This window comes from Tachyglossus aculeatus, chromosome 5 (genome assembly GCF_015852505.1).
Source record: "Tachyglossus aculeatus isolate mTacAcu1 chromosome 5, mTacAcu1.pri, whole genome shotgun sequence".
NCBI classification, from domain to species: Eukaryota; Metazoa; Chordata; class Mammalia; order Monotremata; family Tachyglossidae; genus Tachyglossus; species Tachyglossus aculeatus.
Window position 1 is genome coordinate 78,397,981 of NC_052070.1, and position 19,687 is coordinate 78,417,667.

A 19,687-nucleotide genomic window follows, 5' to 3' on the forward strand; every position below is an offset into this window, starting at 1 on the left:
AGTTAGGATTTATCTTCTTTAGAAAACTAAAAAAGGGGAGAGAAAAGAAAAAAGGAAGCAACTCTAATGAGCTTCTGGCAGATTCAGGAGCACCCTTTCAATCACCAACAGTGCTAAGTGCCATGGGGGATTGAGGAGAAGGGAAAGGTGAAAGGAAGAGCAAAAGTAATGGCCTTGAGGGGCCGGGGGGTAAAGATGCCTGGGCCCAAAAGTAGTAAGGGTGTCTGAGTGCAGAAGAGCTGGTTCAGAGGTAGTCCTATTTACCCTCTTGCCAAGACTCTGGCTCCAAAAAGCACACACTCCCAGCCCTACTTCCCCCAACAAGGCAAAAATCAGGAAAGTCCTGACACTATCTCACTGTTCCACAGGTAAATCACCGCAGTCCAGGGTATGAAGAAATCCATGCAAAGAGAAGCCAACAACATCCTAGTTCACTACTAACACCTTCTTCCTAGGGTTTCGAGGGACTTTTATTAATAATAATAATAATAATGGTATTTGTTAAATGCTTACTATGTGCAAGACACTGTACTAAGCACTGGGGTGAATACAAGTAAATCAGGTTGGACTCAGTCCCTGTCCTGCATGGGACTCACAGTCTTAAAACCCATTTTACAGATGAAGTAACAGGCACAAAGAAGTTACTTGCCCAAGGTCATGCAGCAGACAAGCGTTGGAGCAGGATTAGGCCTGTGTTATCTATCTCTACAAGGCCCCACAGCAGAACAATATTAACAATAATAATGACAGTATTGGTTAAGCACCACTGTACTAAGCGTTAGGGTACAGTCAAGATAATCAAATTTGACACAGTCCGCGTCCCACATGGGGCTCTCTAAGTAGGAGGGAGAAGAGGTATTGAATCCCCCTTTTACAAATGAGGGAACTGAGGCACAGAGAAGTTAAGTGACTTGCCCTAGGTCTCTCAGCAGACAAGTAGCAGTGAAGCTGGGATTAGAACCCAAGTCCTCTGACTGCCAGACCAATGGTCTTTCCATTATGCTCCACTGCTTCCGGATTAGAACCCAGGTCAGCTGATTCCCAGTCCTTTGCCCCTTTCTACCAGGCCATGCTGCTTTTGAAAACCTTTCCAGACAAGGCAGGAGAATAAAGACTTTCACCTAAAAACTGTAATCCTCAATCTCATGACAGCCTGTGGTACTGCTGCAGAGAAAATTACTTAGGGCCTATTATGTGCACAAAGACTACTGAAGTTATCCAGCCGTCTCTAGCAGTGTGTAGAATGGCAAGGTACAGGCAGAAGCAGCTGAATTCCTTTTTGCCTTGAGAGTAGTGGAACTAAAATCCCTCCCCAACTCTCCTTTAATGGTTTACCTCCCCCAGAGTAGACGTTTCACTTAAGTCATTAAGCTGCCAGGCTACAATACTATTTATGAGCTTTAAGGAAGGCAGAAGATGACAGTAACATGGGGGGGGGGCCCACCCGCACTAAATAACCACCCGACCAGAAGCACAAGAAAAAAAAAAACAAACTTCTTTACTCCACTGTTTCTGGAAACAAGCTACACTACTGGACTTTGGTGACCTAAATGAGCTTATGGACATAGCTATAAATTATTTATATTAATATCTGTTTCCCCTCTAGTCTGTAAGCTCACTGCAGTCAGGGATAGTGTCTACCAACTCTGCAGTATTGTACTCTCCCACGCATTTACGAGTGCTCTGCACACAATAAGTCCTCAAGTGGCACTGATGATGGGGCATCACATTACACTTTAGATTGGATTTTGTAATTTAAAATTAATGTCTGTCTCCGCGTCTAGACTGTAAACTCATTGTGGGCAGGGAATGTGTCTGTTACTGTACTCTCCCAATCGCTTAGTACAGTGTTCTGCACACAGTAAGCGCTCAGATACGATTGACTATTTCAACCATATGGTTTACCCTGGGTAGGATGCCTTTCATTTGGAGGCCTTCACTTCCTTAGCAAAGATTTGCTTTCCAATTGGTTTGGATGGACGATGGAGGTGGGGAGAGGAAGAGAAATGTGGCTAACAAAGCGGTAATTTTTGAAACAAAAATACACACACTCCTGGAGACAAACTTCTAATCTTTGTAAGGAGGAAAAACAAAATCAGAAAGGCCAGTGCACTTTTATCTCCTTCCTCTCCCTGAAAAGAGTAAGGAAATTAAAATGACACTATATGCTGTCCTGACAGTCTTCAGCGTGGTTCAGGACAAAAGCAACAGAACTCCTCAGGAATTCAGCTGGCCTTCATTTCTGTTCACAGAGCTCAGTATATTTTGCTGCTCAAGTCAAAAGCATCAAACAAATGAAGAGATCCCTCATCCTCAAATACCTTTTAAATTCAGCAAGCAAGCAATCTAGGACTTCCAGATGTCATCTGGTCCAGTTCCCAACCTTCAGGCAGAACTGCACCTAAACCATCTGAGACAGATGGTCGTTAATTCAATTTTTAAAGGTCTCCAGGGATGCAGATTCCAGTTTCTCTTCATAGCCTATTCCAGTGCTTTATCACCCCTACTGTCAAGAAGTTCTTTCCTATAGCTAAACTCTCGGGCTGCAATTTAAGCTCCACTCCACTCTGTTCTCCAGGAAGATGGGCAGAATTGTTGTTATTACAGAGCATTGTTATTATGATACTCGTTAAGTGCTTGCTTTGTGCCGAGCACCGTTCTAAATACTGGGGTAGATACAAGTTAATCATGTTGGACACAGTCTCTGTCCCACATGGGGCTCACAGTCTAAATGGGATTTAATCCCCATTTAAAGATGGGGTAACAAGCAATTATATGTGAAAGCAATTATTTCGTCACTTCTAAGACATCTCCTCTCCCAGGCTTGGTCCCGATAAAATTTCCTTAGAGGTCAGTTTGACCGCAAATATTTCATGAATTCTCATAGTACAGTACTGTATTCTTAATTCCTCTGGTCATTTTGGAGCTCCTTCCCTAAACCATCAAGAAGAAGGCACAGAGTCTGGATAGTCTATTCAATCGTAGGCCTAATGCCTGCCAAGTAGAATAGGAGGAGTAATTAATGAGCTCGACCCATCCTACCTCACTTCACTGATCTCCTACTAAAGCCCAGCTTGCACACTCTTCTCCTTTAGCTCCAGCTTACTGTGCCCCGATCTCATTTACCTCACCACCGACCCCTTTCCGACATCCCTCCTCCCACCCCGCCAAGTCTGGAACTCTCTCCCCCTCCACATATTGCAGACCACCACTCCCTCCACCTTCAAAGCATTATTAAAGTCACATCTCTTTCTAAGACATCTTCCGCAATTATACCCTCTTTTCCCCAGCTCAGCTCTCCTTCCTGCAACATTTATGACCTGAAGACAGTCCCACAGCACTTATGTACATATCTTTAAAATTACATACTATAAATCACTTCATATTATTGCCTGTCTCCCCCTCTAAACTGAAAACTCATTATGGGCAGGGAGCATGTCTGCTAATTCTAACTATTGTACCCTCCCAAGCACTTAAAACAGTTCTCAGCACACAGTAAGCACTCAGTACCATTGATTCTGTAATTTTTAACTTCCCTGAAACTGATCAAGCCTCCTCCACACTGAAGTGCTAAAACTTGCCCTAAGAATTAACAGATAAAACAATCCCTGGAAGAAATAACAACATGATTTCATTTACAAAAAAAATCCTGGTGGCTGTTAGGGTAACTGAGTTGAGGGGAGAACTAGAGAGAGATTAGTAGGATTCCACTTGGAAAAGACTAGGGAGATTTATTTCACTGTCCTCCTAGGGATTGCTGTTTACCCTCTGATCCGGTTCCTAGCTTCTCCTTGGAGGAAAGGGGAGGAAAAGTAAGGATAAATGTTGGACACCAGAAAAGAGAGACAGATCAATGATATTTGTTCAGCATTTTTACATCACACAGATATTTGCTATGTGCAGAGCAATCAATCACTCGATATCTGAATGCTTACTGTGTGCAGAGCACTGTTCTAAGAGCTTGGGAGAGTACAAGAGTTGGTAGGCACATTCCTTGCCTACAAGGAGCTTACATTCTAGAGGCCCTTTGATGTGTATCAAATTAGGGGCAGCAAGAGAAAGAATTTCTGCCACCTTAAATGGGCAGCTGTGGATACCTGCCACCCCTCTGGCTGGGTATACCTCCTTTAAGATGAGTTTTGATGGCAACTTATCTTTTATATAAAAGAATGTATATCAGTCTGATAATACCTCACCAGACCACCAGCAAGGGTGCAGAACTTAATTCACACAGTTTTTCTAGAACACAGGAGTTTATGTTCTTGTAAAACCCTAAGATGAGGAAAAAGCCCTAAGGTAGTACTCGTCCAATACTGCACACAAACAATTCCTTTAACACCACTGTGAACTGCAGCCAAACAGGATCATATTGTCAGGTGAAAATTCCCTAACAACATAATAGCCAAAGAGCCTAGTGAAAACTCATGTTAATAAAAAACAGAGTACACTGGCAATGTACCTAGCATATATCAAAATGGCCTGGGGACACTGACACCTGTTGCTTACCTGTAAGGTGGCTGCTAAAAGGCTGTACAGAAAATCCCAGAGCAACTCTAGTGAAGAAATCTTTTAAAAGGGCACCAAGGGAGGAATTACAGAACAATCCATTAGTGCAAAACTGCATAAATTACCCCATTCTCACAGGTTTCCTAGAATACACACATGCTGCAGTACGATGTTGCTTAAGACATCATCAACACAAACCCCCACCACAGGGCTTCTGGTGAACTGATGGAAGTACAATTAAAAGACACTTAAAGCACAGCAAAAGACAAAAGATATGGTACTCATGGATTAAACATGCAGGGACTCTTTGATTATATTACAATAACAAGAGAAACACAAGACAGTGTCAAGTGCTTTAGGAAACAAATGTGACAGTAACCAAAATAATCTTTACACACAGGTGATGTGGCAGAGATTGCTTATCATTCAGTCTTACCATTTGCACTGGCTTAAAGACAGAATCTCAGGCAGTAGTGTGAGCCTTGAATCCCAAAGGGCAGTCACTTACCGACCTCTGGGAGAGGGAGGGGAAGGGGGGAAATGAGTGAAATTAAGAACCTGATAACCCCAGCCTAAAAACAACTACCTGTCCTCTTCTCAAAGCCTGGTTTCCTACCATCATCTCTCTTGATGAGTTCTTTTTACAGCTTCTAAAGCTCATCTCCACATTTTAACGCATCCTGAATTTCAAGTATTAAATCCTTGCTTTACAGACTGGGAACTTGCCCAAGGCCGCGCGGTGTGAGTCAGCACTGGAATTTAGATTAGGATTCAAAAATCCTATGCCGCGTATTTGTGCACAAACCACTAACACTCGCTCTTCTGTGCCAACTTGTCTACGGCTCCATTCTGGGAAGTAGAAACAAACGCCTTCTTAAACTTAGATCTTCATCTCTGCCTTCCCATCTGCCCCAGGCATGGCCAAAGGTAAAAGGGTGGGGAATTGGGGAGAATTAGGGGGAGAGCTGTCTTTCACTCCAAATATATGGGACTCCATGTTGCCAAAGAAGTCATGGCAACACAAAGCCTTTCCCAACTGCCAAACTGGCACTGCCACCAGCTCTGCACCACCCTATTCATCATCATCAATCGTATTTATTGAGCGCTTACTATGTGCAGAGCACTGTACTAAGCGCTTGGGAAGTACAAATTGGCAACATATAGAGACAGTCCCTACCCAACAGTGGGCTCAGGGCAGCCCTGCCTCCCAGTGCCCTCCACCCACACCACCCCCTTCCCCCCCGCCCACCCACAAAGCTAGACTGCAGCATTTTTGGGGTATGACACCATATTTAATTTAGAAATTAGGAAGCAGCTAATAATAATAAGTGTAATATGTTAAGTACTGACTATGTGACAAGCGTTGAATTAAGCACTGGGGTAGCTACAAGATAATCAGGTCCCACATGGGGCTCACAGTCTAAGTAGGAGGGAGTATAGGTATCAAATCCCCAATTTTGCAGATTAGAAAACTGAGGCACAGAAAAGTTAAGTGAAATGCCCAAAGTCACCCAGTAGGTAAGTGACACAGCTGGGATTAGAACCCAGGTCTTGTGATTCTCAGGCCCATGCTCTTTCCACCGGGCCACTTTTTTCTCTGATGGGCATTAATCCAGGTATGGGAATGGAAAATAAAGACCAGAACACTTCTTTTTCAGACTCCAGGATTTTGAAGATTTAGAGGAACACTTTGAACATTTTATACATTTATACACATCCTGGCTTATTCAGCTCTCCCCTCCCTCATTCTCTCTCAATAAACATGCTACTCATAGCCCCACATTTCTTCCTCCCCCATCTTACCTAGGTCCTTTGACACCAAGTAGGCTTTGCCTCCAGGCTGTACTCCAATTCAAAGATAGCTCCTCTAACTCTCTGCTTACAAGTGCTTCTTCTGATTCCGTTTCGTGATCCATCTCCTTGCCTGTGTCCAAGGCTTGGAAAAGCAGCCAGCCAGTCTTGCCCTCTAAGCAGTAGCAGATATTCTTCCCGAAGCTCTCCTCACCCTGTCCTACCACATTCTGAGCCAGATTCTTTCAGTTCATAAGCTAAATTCAGAGCAAGACTGGCCAACACCTAACCCCAGGCTGCCTGCTTGAAAGCAAGCATGACTTTCTAACATGAAATGAGCCCAGAACACAGCATTTTTCCATTAAATTGAGCAATCAATACTTTAATTGTTTGCAGCCCCTGTACAATGACTTGGGTGGGGTGAATACAAATCAATGCCAGGGTCTTCTCTTTGGTGAAAGGGTCTGGTACATCCCTTTTTAAAACGTGAAAGTGACCCAGATCTGTCTCTGGCACGACATTTAACCTCCCTGGTCCTCAGTTTCCATCATAGTTAAATGAAGAGGCCAGTTTTCCCTATGTGGCAGATCGAGAGCCCCATGTGGGAAAGAGTACGTAACTGATCTAATTATCTTGTGTCTATCCCAGCACTTGGACAGTGCTTAGGCACATGGTAAGAATAATGATAATAATAATAATGATGGTATTTGTTAAGCACTTACTATGTGCCAAGCACTGTTCTAAGCCCTGGAGGGGGAATGCAAGATAATCAGGTTGTCCCACATGGGGTTTACAGTCTTAATCCCATTTTACAGATGAGGTAACTGAGGCACAGAGAAGTGAACTGACTTGCTCAAAGTCACACAGCTAACAAGTGGCACAGCCGGAATTAGTACCCATGACCTCTGACTCCCAAGCCCAAGCTCTTTCCACTGAGCCATGCTGCTTCTCAATTGAGGCACTTAATGCCTTAATTATTATTATCAAACGGTTTTCCCATCTTGGCAGGTTTTCAGAGTATCTTGAACATCAGGAAGAGAAGCAAAACACCTCTGAGAGTGCTTCATTGATCTTTGCTGCTGGGGGATTCCCCCTGCTCCCAAAGGAGCACAGCTGTGTGCAGAATTTAATCAACTCCTTTAGCTCCCTGCCTCTCGGCCCCTTAATTCAAAAGGACAGGGTTGCCCACTTCACCATCTTACCCTTTGAGAACCATTAACAGGACTTCTTTGGCAGGCAAATAAAGGGTTTGAATCACTTACCTAGTGATTCAAGGTGTGTCCCCTGGGAAAATACACCTTCCAGAATGGAGGCAAACTAAACATTCAGTGAGACAGGAGGAAATTGTGTGGTGAACAGCTCCAGGAAGAATCTGACCAGTCGGGCAGAAACTGGGTTCCAGTTAATCACCTGAAAGTCATACAGTTGACTGTGTCTGTATGTCCAGTTTGAATTTTCTGTAAGTTGTGCTACAAAAATAACTTAGCCTGCACTTGGGAAAAATTATTTTATTTTGCTTATTCAAACCTATAAATAAAAATATGCTGAAGCGGTTTCCCTCCATAGATTCCCTGTCACCTTGCCCTGCCGAGCAGACAAGCAGATACAAATTACCTAAAGAAAATTCTGGCCTTCATGTTCTACTTTATACCCTTTTAATCTCAGAACATTTTATAGGTAGCCATCTCCGTGAATGCCTACGTGGAGGTGAAAATGGGAAACTGTGGGGGAAGCACCACCAGGCAAGCTTAAATAAAGGATTTGTCATCATAAACATTACCACAACCATTAAATTTACTTGAATCCTCTCAATGTTCCAAACATGATAAGGACTGCTGGGATCATCTAGCCTGAAAGTAATGAAGGCATGTGTAACCTTGGTGAGACATATACTTAACCAAGTTTAAAATCATTCCACCGTAACAGAAGTGGAGGGGTAAATCTGAAGGTGCCCAGGATCTATCTGTCTTGCATGTGCCTACTCTTGTGGATTTCTTTTAGCTTGTTGGCCATCTTTATTATTGGACAATTAAACAACCTGCCTACAAGTTCCTTTTAAAGATTACTTTAAATTTATTTGAAACATCAGAAACTTGTGTTTGATTGCCTCCTCCCCTTCCTTTCCCAGGTCCATAATGGTCACTGAAAAGGAAGAGTCAGGGATGGAAGAAGTTTATCCCTAACCACGAGGAGGGATGCCAAGACTGGTAACCATCACGTTCTTCCTCCAAGCACACTGCGGTGTCGGTGTCAGAGGCAGAAAACCTGGATGAACCCCTGGCCTAAACCACTATGGCACCATTTATGCACTTATTTTCTTTGTGTAGTCAGCAAAAAAATAAATCATATGCCCCCCAAAAAGTCCCCAGATATCTATCTATCTATCAATATATATATATATATATATATATATATATATATATATGTATATATAATGGCATTTATTAAGTGCTTAATATGTGCAAAGCACTTCCTGGGGAGGTTACAAGGTGATCAGGTTTGTCCCATGGGGGGCTCACAGTCTTAATCCCCATTTTACAGCCGAGGTAACTGAGGCCCAGAGAAGTTAAGTGACTTGCCCAAAGTCACACAGCTGACAATTGGCAGACCCATGAGATCTGACTCCAAAGCCCATGCTCTTTCCACTGAGCCACACTGCTTCCCAGATATCAATACTTGACCTACAAATCACCCAATTTTGATTGGCTACACCTTTGATCACTTTCATGTAGTAAACCCTGTCCAAAAATATCAGCAGACTAAAGAAAGACCAGATAGAAAGTCTTTACAGGCTTCCCAACTATGGATGCCAACATTACCTGTGGTTTTCAAGGACATGGGTGCTAGACACTTTAAAAATTAAGCACTTGGGAGAGTACAGTAGCAGCAAGACACAGGTTAGGAAAAACTAGGTTCCCAAAAGTTTCCGGCATTCAAGGAGTTCAAAATTTCATGAGGGAAGCCAAAAGAAGTCATTTACTGAGAGTAAAAGTTGGAAAGACAATCAGGAAGCAGTCCAAACACACAAGGACGAAACAGCCAAATAAATGAAATGAATAAATGCATAATATATTCATAATCTATTCAGAGAAGCAGCGTGGCTCAGTGGAAAGATCACGGGCTTTGGAGTCAGAAGTCATGGGTTCAAATCTTGCCTCTGCCAATTGTCAACTGTGTGACTTTGGGCAAGTCACTTCACTTCTCTGGGCCTCAGTTACCTCATCTGTAAAATGGGGATTAAGACTGTGAGCTCCCCGTGGGACAACCTGATCATCTTGTAACCTCCCCAGTGTTTAGAACAGTGCTTTCCACATAGTAAGCACTGAATAAATGCCATCATTATTATAATATATTCATTATTCATTCATTCAGTCATATTTATTGAGAGCTTACTGTTTGCAGAGCACCATACTAAGTGCTTGGGAGAGTACGTTACAGCAATGAACAGTCACATTCCCTGACCACAGTGAGCTTACAGTCTAGAGAAGGGGAGACAGACATCAATATAAGTAAATAAAATTACAGATATGTACATAAGTGCTGTGGTCTGGGAGAAGGGGAAGAGCAAAGGGAGCAAGTCAGGGCGATGTAGAAGAGAGTGGTTTAGTCTGGGAAGGCCTCTTGGAGGAGATGTGTCTTCAGTCAGGCTTGGAAGGGGAGGGGAGTAATTGTCTGTTGAATTTGAGGAGGGAGAGTGTTCCAGGCCAGAGGCGTGACATGGGCTAGGGGTCAGCGGGGAGATAGATGAGATCGAGGCACAGTGAGAAGGTTAGCACTAGAGGAGCGAAGTGTGCAGACTGGGTTGTAGAAGGAGAGAAGTGAGGTGAGCTAGGAGGGGGCATGGTGGTGGAGTGCTTTAAAGCACTCCTCTTCCTCTCTCCCCTGCCAGCTCCAGTGGATTTGCCTTTGCAGACTCTGGAGATGGCCAGGGGCTAAGACGTGGGGAGGTTTAAATAGACATGTGTACACGAAAACTGAGACTAGGAATGAAGTTCACAAGTGCAAAGGGTCAGTATTGGGCTGACAAGCCTGGGGTGCTTTAAATCAATCATGGCAGGCTTCCTGGAAGATCCTGGAGTCTGCTGACAGAGTTCTGGTTTGGCAAAAGCTCAAGTGAATCCTCCAGGGGTTTTAACTTGGAAATTTGCAGGGGAATACATTTGAAACATCATACAACTAAGGAGCCAAGAAGGGTTTTCAGGAGAAGAGTGATAAACGCTTACAAAGTGCTCCCATCGTTCCACACCCTCTATTTAATCACTATTCTCTTTCAGATAGGTAAAGTAATTAACACTTTAAAGGATCATCTGAAATCCATCATCTTCAGAGTTCTTTTTTTGAGATCAGATATTTGTGCCTTATAATTTTATGACCTCACAGAGATCTGCTACTCGATAAATTTAAGAAACTCATAGTTACTGGTGCTTAACTTGAATTTTCATAATGCCATTTAGATTAGGAGTTTTTCCTAATCTCCAGTCTTTAACACCCCTAATTATCTGTTTTCCTCAGTGCCAACTGTTCCCTGTGTTTTTATTTTTTGTTTAGTATTTTCACATCATTTAAAATGTTTGAAACTAAGCATGGAAACTGTGGCTTTCTACATTTGTTAGCGTCCAATTTAGTGATTTTTATGTTCTCTAAACTTGTGAGAGTGATCCACAGAAATAACATTTTCTTCCATTCAGCAGTGTGTACAATTAAACACACACACACACACACACACACGACAAATAAACACCTATTCTATTCCTTTGTTGAATATGTTCAGTCTTGTCTGTTTCAGACTTGGGTTTCAGGCTTTAAAGTTTCTACTACAGTCACACCATCTAACGTCTGGTGGAAAGAAATGTGCTTAAAGAAGTCGGAGTAGCAGCTGTAGTATAGTACTACAACAACTTATTCACTGACTTTTTATTACTAATGAAAGCTGGCTTCTGGTTCCCATCTCTCCTGAAGAGCAAAGAGTGAAAAAACTATCAATATTAGAACAAGATGTGGACTTGTACCTCTTTCAATTTATCATACTCCAGGGGCCATTGATAGGGCATAGATGACTTAAATTTACAAAAACAACCTCATTTTAGCCATGGCTTTCACCACCACTTGTCTACTGTATAACCGTGGGCAAGTCACTTAACTTCTCTGTGCCTCAGTTCCCTGAGATTAAGACTGTAAACCCCATGTGGAACAGGAACCGTGTCCAACCTGATTAGCTTGTATGTACTCCAGTGCTTAGTAGAGTGTATGGCACATATTACTTAAATGCCATTTAAAAAAGCCTCCTGCTCCTCCAAATCTTTTACCAGAGAGGCTAACACATATCAAAATTTCACCCCATCTGCGTATTCAAGCTTCCTCTTCTGAAAGTACTGGGGAGCTGTGAAATGCCTCTGAAGAAATGTGCTCTAAGAGAAAGAAGCAGCAGGAAAGGGCATGGATCATCTCCCCCTTTAATGATCAAGAGCTGGCAAAGCCAAATTCACTGCACCCTTGTAGAATCACTCTGCTATAACAGTTACACACAGAAAATTATAAAAAAATTCCCCTAAATTTGTTCATTCCCTCCTTTCACTGTGACATTCCACCCAATTTTAAAATAAGGTGGAAAATGTAAAGATAGGAAGATTAGTCACATTAAAAGGCTTTAAAAGAATCAATAAACAGTGTGGCTCAGTGGAAAGAGCACGGGCTTTGGAGTCAGAGGTCATGGGTTCGAATCTCACCTCCACCAACTGTCAGCTATGTGACTTTGGGCAAGTCACTTAACTTCTCTGTGCCTCAGTTACCTCATCTGTAAAAAGGAGGTGAAGACTGTGAGCCCCCCATGGGACAACCTGATCACCTTGTAACCTCCCCAGAGCTTAGAACAGTGACTTGCATAGTGAGCGCTTAATAAATGCCATCAAAAAAATAATAATAAGTAAGGTTCTCGCCTTCTAAAGTCATGGGTCAGAAGGTCATGGGTTCTAATGTTGGTTAAGCCACATCTCTGCTGTGTGAACTTGGTGAAGTCACCTCCCTTCTCTGGGCCTCAGTCACCACATCTGTAAAATGGGGATTGAGAGTGAATCCTACATGGGACAGGGACTGTGTCCAATCTGATTTACTTGTATCCACCCCAGCGCTTAGTACAGTGCCCGGCATATAGTAGGTGCTTAACAAATACCATAATTATAATTATTATTATAAAACCAAAGCTTCCAAAGAGATCAGCGCCCACAGAGCTTTGAGAGACATTTCCCAGACACATGCGCTCTCTCTCTCTCTCTCTCCCTCTCTCTCCCTCTCTCTCTCCCTCTCTCTCCCTCTCTCTCCCCTATTACTGCAGACCAGAATGGAGTCAGGGAAGTGGGGCTGGTGAGGTGAAAACCAGGCCCAAACAATTTAAGATTTCCCTCACCCCCAAAATAGAGGTATCGTCTCCCAGAAGTTTCCCTCACCCAGGCTGGAGTGGTCCACAGGGGTTGGGGTAGGAAAGAACCCCTCTACCAGCCCCCGAAGCAGCACACAGTCACCAGCTCCAGAGACTTCTCCAGCTTTGGGTTCCTGTCAGAAAACAGTCCTGCTGCCATCTCTAGTGCACCCCAATTTGAGAAAGAAGTTAGGGTTCAATTGCCCAGGTTCCTGCCCCAAGGCAGTGCTACCTCCTGTTGGGAATTGATGATGATGATGGTATTTGTTAAGCGCTTAATAATAATAATAATGGCATTTATTAAGTGCTTACCATGTGAAAAGCACTGTTCTAAATGCTGGGGAGGTTAGCCTGTGCTCTTTCCACTGAGCCATGCTGCTTCTCTTGAAGTACTTACAATGTGCCAAGCACTGTTCTAAGCACTTAGGTAGACACAAGATCTCAGATAGTCCCACACTGGGCTCACAGTCTTAATCCCCATTTTCCAAATGAGGTAACAGGTCCAGAGAAGTGAAGTGACTTGCCCAAGTCACACAGCTGGCAAGCGGCAGAGCCGGGATTTGAACCCATGACCGGGGTCTTTCCACTGAGCCATGCTGCTTCTCTAGCAGTCCAGGAGTGTAGTGCAGTGGTCTACAAGAGAGATTGTCCCTCCAAAGCATCATTTTAGGGCTCATAGACACCAGCTGTTCCCTCAGTTTTTTTTGAAAAAAAGTATTATGACATTTAAGATGGGCTTTCAGTACACGGTCCCTATCTCAAAAGAAAGTGCTCTGCACACAGTAAGCGCTCAATAAACGCGATTGATTGATTGACTGATGCAATGGAAAAAAATAACAGCAAATTCAGTAAAAAGTAAGCAGTAAAACTGTAAACAGAAAGCAGTAAAAACTTAGTAAAAGGTAAACAGTAAGAAGTAAGCAGTAAAAAGACAGCTCCTTGAGCAAATTGTCTACACATCCTGTCTCAAATTCCTCTCCTCCAATTCTCTCCTCAACCCCTTCTAATCTGGCTTCCATCCCCTTCACTGTACAGAAACCACCTTCTCAAAGGTCACCAAAGATCTCCTTCTTGACAAATCCAATGGCCTCTACTCGATCCTAATCCTCCACAACCTCTCAGCTGCCTTTGACACTGTTGACCGCCCCCCACATCATCCCTCTGGCCTGGAATGCCCTCCCTCCCCACATCCGCCAAGCTAGCTCTCTTCCTCCCTTTAAGGCCCTACTGAGAGCTCACCTCCTCCAGGAGGCCTTCCCAGACTGAGCCCCCTCCTTTCTCTCCCCCTCGTCCCCCTCTGCATCCCCCCCATCTTACCTCCTTCCCTTCCCCACAGCACCTGTATATATGTATACATGTTTGTACATATTTATTACTCTATTTATTTTACTTGTACATATCTATTCTATTTATTTTATTTTGTTAATATGTTTGGTTTTGTTCTCTGTCTCCCCCTTCTAGACTGTGAGCCCACTGTTGGGTAGGGACTGTCTCTATATGTTGCCAACGTGTACTTCCCAAGCGCTTAGTACAGTGCTCTGCACATAGTAAGTGCTCAATAAATACGATTGATTGATTGATTGATTGATTCTCTGGGGAAAATTTTCCAACCTTGGCTACACCGACACTGTCCTCTCCTGGTTCTCTTCTTTCCCTGGCTGTACATTCTCAGTCTCTTTCGCAGGCTCCTCCTCTGCCTCCCACCCACTAACTGAGGGCAAGGGGGGTCCCTCAAGGTTCAGTTCTGGGTCCTCTTCTATTCTCCGTCTACACCCACTCCCCTGGAGAACTCATTCACTCCCATAGCTTCAACTACCACCTCTATGTGCATGATAGTCACATCTACATCTTCAGCCCTGATCTCTCTCCCTCTCTGCAGTCTGCATTTCCTCCTGCCTTCAACACATCTCTGCTTGGATGTCCTCCTGTCATCTCAAGCTTAACATGTCCAATACAGAACTCCTTATCTTCTCACCCAAAGCCTGTCCTCTCTCTGACTTTCCCATCACTGTAGATGGCACCACCGTCCTTCCCCAGTCTTCTAGACTGTGAGCTCACTGTTGGGTAGGGACCGTCTCTACATGTTGCCAACTTGTACTTCCCAAGCGCTTAGTACAGTGCTCTGCACACAGTAAGCGCTCAATAAATACGATTGAATGAATGAATGAAGAAGTGGCATGACTTAGCGGAGAAGGGGCATGGATAGAGCACAGGCCTGGAAGTTAGAAGGTCATCCCGGCTCTGCCGCTTGTCGGCTGTGTGACCTTAGGCAAGTCACTTCACTTCTCTGTGCCCCCGTTACCACATCTGTAAAATGGGGATTGAGACTGTGAGCCCCACGTGGGACAGGGTCTGTGTCCAGCCCAATTTGCTTGTAAACACCCCAGCGTTCAGTACAGTGCCTGGCACATAGTAAGTGCTTAACAAATACCACAAGTCCATAACCATGGCATTATCCTTGACTCCTCTCTCTCACTCAACCCATATATTGTCCTACCTTCACAACACTGCTAAAATCCACCCTATCCTCTCCATCCAAACTGCTACCGCTGTAACACAATCACTCATCCTCTCCCGCCTTGATTACTGTATCAGCCTCCTTGCTGACCTCTCAGCCTCCTGTCTCTCCTCCCTCCAGTCCATACTTCACTCTGCTGTCTGGATCACTTTTCTACAAAAACATTCAGGGCATGTTGTTTCCCCACTCCACAAGAAACTCCGTGGATGCCCATCCACCTCCACAAACTCCTCACCATTGGCTTCAAAGCACTCGATCACATTGGCCTCTCCTCCCTCACCTCCTACTCTCCTACTACAACCCAGTCTGCACATTTGATTCCTCTAATGCTAACCTTTCTCACTGTTTCTCACTCTCACCTATCCCACTTCCAATCTCTCGCCCAAATCCCGCCGCTGGCCTGGAATGCCCTCCCTCCTCAAATCCGACAGACAATTACTCTCCCCAACTTCAAAGCCTTATTGAAGGCACATTTCTTCCAAGAGGTCTTCCCTGACTAAGCCCTGCTTTCCTCTTTCTCCACTCTCTTCTGTGTTGCCCTGCCTCACTTTATTCATCCCCTGCCCCACAGCACTCATGTTCATGAACTTAGAGAAGCAGCATGGCTTAGTGGAAAGAGCATGGGCTTGGTTCTAATCAGCTGTGTGACTTTGGGCAAGCCACTAAACTTCTCTGCGCCTCAGTTACCTCATCTGTGAAATGGGGATTATGACTGTGAGCCCCACGTGGGACACCCTGATTACCTTGTATCTACCCCAGCATTTACAACAGTGCTTGGCACATAGCAAGTGCTTAACAAATAATAATAATAATGATGGCATTTGTTAAGTGCTTACTATGTGCAAAGCACTGTTGTAAGCGCTGGGGAGGTTACAAAGCGATCAGGTTGTCCCACGTGGGGCTCAACAGTCTTAATCCCCATTTTACAGATGAGGGAACTGAGGCTCAGAGAAGTGAAGTGACTTACCCAAAGTCACACAGCTGACAAGTGGTGGAGTCGGAATTTGAACCCATGACCTCTGACTCCAAAGCCCGTGCTCTTTCCACTGAGCCATGATACCACCATTATTATCTACATATCTGTCATTTATTTACATTAATGCCTGTCTCCCCCTCTAGACTGAAAGCTTGCTGTAGGCAGGGGATGTGTCTGTTTATTATTATAGTGTCCTCCCCCCAAGCGATTAGTACAGTGTTCTGCCCACAGTAAATGCTCAATAAATAGAGCTGAATGAATAAAAAAGATCAGTAAAAAGAAATAGTAATAGTATTTATTTAAGTACCAAAGTACTGCACTAAGCACTGGAGCACAAGATAGCTTGGGGTGGCCAAACATTTTTAACTGTGGAACCAAAAGTCAAAATCCCAGTGTGACCTAATAAATTCTATCACAAAAATTTAGAGCTCAAGGTCGAAAGCAGCTTCGTCCTAGAATTCAACATAAAAATCTGTTTTTCATTTTCACTATCTGAACTACATTCGGATGGAATTAGTTTGTATAGTTGTCTAACAGTATTAGAAAAGGGGCACTGAATTAGTTTTTCAAAACCATTTCACATTAATTTTCTCGTTCATCTTCGTGAATGCCTTTTGGACTACAATGTCCTTTTCCAATACTTCAGTGGAAGGTTCAACTAACCCGAGAAAATAAATGTTTTTGCTACCACAGAGGTAACTAATGACAACTGAGTGTGAAAGTCTATACAGAGGAGTCCCCTAGTGGTAAAGTAACTATTCCCGCTCTCATTTCATGAATTTAATAGGACCGTTTCAGCAGACGAATTTTAAAAAATTAATCAGAATAATAAAGTCTACCTTATTTAAGCTATTTAATAACCTTTGTTAGTTCCAACATATAGTGAAATCACCTCGACTACTAGATATTTTCAGATGGGAAGTGAGGAGAAAGAGGTTTCCTGGTGATGGGTGACCTTTCTTACATTCCAAATTTATTCGGGATAGTCAAACAGTAACAGCAGAATGAAAAAGGACTGATCATTAAGACATTCCAAGAAAGTGAGCTACCTGCCCACCAGCTTGGAAAAGCCACTTTAAGAAGAGAGAGGGTGCACAATTTAAAAAGAAAAAAAAAAAGTCAAGCTGGAATTTAGAGAACTCTAAAAATAAGAAAACTGAATTCCTGGGCCAATATGTTTCCTATCCAGCTTTGAATAAGACATCAATTCTATTTATAACACATTTCAGCATTGAATTTTTATGTAAAAAAGAAAAGCATCAATTCATTTTAACATCTATATTAGAGTGGTTTCTGTATAGGATACACTGCCAACTCAGTTCTCCCAATTTATGATCTCTCTCTCTCTCTCTCTCTCTCTCTCTCTCTCTCTCTCACACACACACACACACACACACACACACACACACACACACACACTCTCACACGGCCTACCATATATCATGCATACCATACATGTCACTCATACAACTACTGTCCAAGCACCTAGTTAGCATCTTTCATGGCTTCTTGTGCTTTAAAATGTAGACTTTGAGTCTGGTAGATTAGTGTCAAAGAGGAGCAAGAAATCTTCATTTAGAAGAGGGATCCATGTAACACTTCTCATATATGTATATCTATCTGTACAGTTCTCACACCCCACGTGCAGAAAACTTGAACAAAGCACTCCAGTTCAAAGCGATCCACTAGGGAAAGTTTGAAGGCTAGGTGCACAGCATGTTTAATCTGGCCAGATATCGTTATCCTTACAGTAAGCGGGCGAATGACCTAATTCAATCATCTATTATAAATTGTTCTAGGGCACTTTTGAGTCTGAATAAATGTGAGATTTACAAGCCAGCTCTACCTTAATTTAATATCAGATTGATTGATCTGTCAAGCCTTCCGAGGGCACATTTTTGCCAGTAAAACTCCCATCTGGATAACGTTCTTACAATGTTCATCAATCAATCAATCAATCAATCAATTGTATTTATTGAGCGCTTACTGTATGCTGAGCACTGTACTAGGCGCTTGGGAAGTACAAGTCGGCAACACATAGAGACAGTCCCTACCCAACAGCGGGCTCACAGTCTAGAAGGGGGAATAAAAGGATAACTTTGAAACTAATGACGGTCAAGCCTTCCGAGGGCACATTTTTTCCAAGTAAAACTCCCGGCCGCATAACGTTTACAACGTTCATCAGTAAGAGGATAACTTTGAAACTAATGATGGGAGTGCAGATGAAGAAGGCGCTTGCTTTAGAGGAGAATTTTTGTTTAGTGACAGGTTCTCCTACTCGCCTTTTCCACCGAGACGAGGTCCCCCCCTCTAAGCTGTGAGCCCACTGTTGGGTAGGGACTGTCTCTACATGTTGCCAACTTGGACTTCCCAAGCGCTTAGTACAGTGCTCTGCACACAGTAAGCGCTCAATAAATGCGATTGATTGATTGATTGATTGATTGAACCGAATTGCTCGGGACCCCCACACAGCAGGGAGCACTGCCTCTGGGCATCAGCGCTTAGAACAGTGCTTCGCACATCAATCAATCAATCAATCAATCGCATTTATTGAGCGCTTACTATGTGCAGAGCACTGTACTAAGCGCTTGGGAAGTACAAATTGGCAACACATAGTATGCGCTTAACAAATGCCATCAGTGATTAATTCATCCTTGTTTTATCTTGATGTCCGTCTCCCCCCTTCTAGACTGTGAGCCCGTTGTTGGGTAGGGACCGTCTCCCTTGCCGACTTGGACTTCCCAAGCGCTCAGTACAGTGCTCTGCACACAGTAAGCGCTCAATCGATCCGATTGAATGACTGAACCGCGGCCCGGGTGGCCCTCGGACGGATGTTCCCCCGGGTCCGGAGGCCCCCCACCCCCGGGCAGGCCGTCGGGCCCCCCCAGGGAAAGGGAAAACGCTTAGCCACACGCCCCCACATGTAGCCGTTGGTCAACGTTTAGCGGGGAGTTTTCTTTTCGCAGCTGCTGTGAGGGTGATAGGAACAGGAAAGTCTTCGGGAAGGACCGGTCGAGCGCCATCCGATCGAGCAGCCCGCCCTGGGCCCTGGGCGCTGTGCCCTCTGTGCCCTGGGCCCTCTGTGCCCTGGGCCCTGGGCGCTGTGCCATCTGTGCCCTGAGAGCTGTGCCCTCTGTGCCCTGGGCCCTGTGCTCTCTGTGCCCTGGGCCCTGTGCCCTCTGGGCCCTGGGCCCTGGGCCCTCTGCGCCCTGGGCCCTGGGCGCTGCTGCCCTCTGTGCCCTGTGCCCTGGGCGCTGTGCCCTGGGCGCTGTGCCCTCTGGGCCCTGGGCCCTGGGCCCTCTATGCCCTGGGCGCTGTGCCCTCTGCCCTGTGTCCTCTGCCCTGTGCCCTCTATGCCCTGGGCTCTGTGCCCTCTGCCCTGTGCCCTCTATACCCTGGGCGCTGTGCCTTCTGTGCCCTGGGTGCTGTGCCCTCTGTGCCCTCTGCCCTCTGCCCTCTATGCCCTGGGCGCTGTGCCCTC

General features: G+C 44.4%; 1 protein-coding gene and 1 non-coding gene across 2 annotated transcripts in view; both read right to left on the reverse strand.

The window, feature by feature from the left end:
- CSGALNACT1 (chondroitin sulfate N-acetylgalactosaminyltransferase 1) overlaps positions 1-19,687 on the reverse strand; it is a 305,040-nt gene that overhangs the window by 254,124 nt on the left and 31,229 nt on the right. The gene's annotated exons all lie outside the window — the stretch shown is intronic.
- LOC119929369 lies at positions 10,136-10,259 on the reverse strand. The gene has a single exon (XR_005451496.1). It is a non-coding gene; the product is annotated as a small nucleolar RNA SNORD22 (small nucleolar RNA).